Raw genomic sequence first — 2062 nt, 5'->3', positions numbered from 1 at the left:
ACTAGTACTCTTCAAAACTATCAAGGTTGTGAAAAACAAATAATAAAGACGATAAAATGGTTATAGACTGTGTTACAGACATGACAACTAAATACAATGCAGTACCCTGGATTGGGTATTAGAACAGAGAAAGGACATCATGAAAAACCTGATGAAATCTGAATAAAGTCTGTAGATCACTTAATAGCATTATTTCAATGTTAACTTACTGGTTTTGACAAATGTAAAAAGGTTAGGCAAGATGTAATCAACGGGAAACTGGATGAAGGATATATGGGAACTCTATACTATTTTGCAAACTTCTGTAATTAAAAAATTATTTCAAAATAAAAAGTTTACTTAAACATTGTTGTTGTTGTTTGAAGATAGTTAGGACTTAAAGAGCCTGAAAGTGCTCACTTTGGCAGCACATATACTAAAATTGGAACGATACAGAGAAGATTAGCATGGCCTCTGTGCAAGGATGACACACAAATTCGTGAAGCATTCCATATTTTTGTACATATATACAATGGATTATTACTCAGCCATAAAAAGAAACGAAATTGAGTTATTTGTAGTGAGGTGGATGGACCTAGAGTCTCTCATACAGACTGAAGTAAGTCAGCAAGAGAAAAACAAACACCGTATGCTAACACATATATATGGAATCTAAAAAAAAAAAAAAACGGTTATGAAGAACCTAGAGGCAGAGCAAGAATAAAGACGCAGATGTAGAGAATGGACCTGAGGACATGGGGAGGGGGAAGGGTAAGCTGGGATGAAGTGAGAGAGTGGCATGGACTAATATATACTACCAAATGTAAAATAGATAGCTAGTGGGAAGCAGCCGCATAGCACAGGGAGATCAGCTCGGTGCTTTGTGACCACCTAGAGGCGTGGGATAGGGAGGGTGGGAGGGAGACGCAAGAGGGAGGAGATATGGGGATATATGTATATGTATAGCTGATTCACTGTGTTATAAAGCAGAAACTAGCACACCATTGTAAAGCAATTATACTCCAATAAAGATGTTTAAAAAAAAAAAAGAGCCTGAGAAAAGAGGGTGCATTGAAGTGAGCCCAGCCTTACACCCAGCTCCACTTTGAGGCATTAACCATAGGGCTAACAAGTGCCATAGGGCTAAGAGGCTCAGAAGCTTCCCCTGGCTCTTTGCTGATTCATACGCAGTATTGGGCTCCAATTAGCATCCCAGAAGAGCCACACCCTAGGAATAAAGGTGAAATGGAAATAGCCTGATTCTTCAAAAGACTAAAACTCTCTTTCAAACCAACTCAGACTCAGACGGGATTAAGGTAATCTGCATTTATTCAAACTAACTGCTAGAGGCAAAAGTAAATCCTCTCTGAAGGAAACTAACACCATGAGAACCTCAAATTATCTATACAATATTTTTATACACAATGCCTAGCATTCAGTAAAAAATTTAAGTGATATGGTAAAAAGGGATATGGTAAAAAAGGCCAAACATACATAAAATTGGAATTTCAGAATGAGACAAAAAGATAGAGAGGGAAAGCAGCACTATTTGAAGAGAAAATGGCTGAGTGATAAAAGATACCATGCCATAGATCCAGGAAGCTCTATGAATGCCATGAAGAATAAATATAAAGAAAAACACATTTAATTACACCATATTAAACCTGTTGAAAATCAAAGACAAAGGAAACTCTTAAAAGCAGCCAGAGGATAAAAGACATGTTACTTTCAAAAGAACAACAAGACTGGCAATTTTTCAACATAAATTATGGTAGCCTAGAGGACAATCCAATTGAATCTTTATGGAACACAAACAAAATAACTGCCACCCTAGAATTCTATTCTCAGTGAAAATATCTTTCCAAAATGAAGGTAAAATGAAAATATTTTCAGTCGAACAAAAACTTAGAGCATGCATTTCTAGCATATGGGAATAAAAGAAACACTAAAGGAGTTTTTTTAAACAGAAGGAAAATTATTAAAGATGGAGGTGCAGTAATGCAAGAAGGAATGATGAACAGTAGAAAGGTAAGTGTATCATTAACTCTAAATGAAAACAGATCAAATAAAATAATAATTATGT

At 35.9% G+C, this 2062-nt stretch overlaps 1 non-coding gene across 1 annotated transcript; it reads left to right on the top strand.

Annotated features, from left to right (window-relative positions):
* The first annotated feature begins 391 nt into the window (after positions 1–391).
* On the top strand, positions 392–498 carry LOC132354415 (U6 spliceosomal RNA). Its single transcript, XR_009499282.1, has one exon. It is a non-coding gene; the product is annotated as a U6 spliceosomal RNA (small nuclear RNA).
* The last annotated feature ends 1564 nt before the right edge of the window (positions 499–2062 follow it).

The sequence above is a fragment of the Balaenoptera ricei genome, chromosome 19, assembly GCF_028023285.1.
Source record: "Balaenoptera ricei isolate mBalRic1 chromosome 19, mBalRic1.hap2, whole genome shotgun sequence".
NCBI lineage: Eukaryota > Metazoa > Chordata > Mammalia > Artiodactyla > Balaenopteridae > Balaenoptera > Balaenoptera ricei.
The sequence above is the reverse complement of the archived record's forward strand: the minus strand, read 5'-3'. Positions and strand labels throughout refer to the sequence as shown.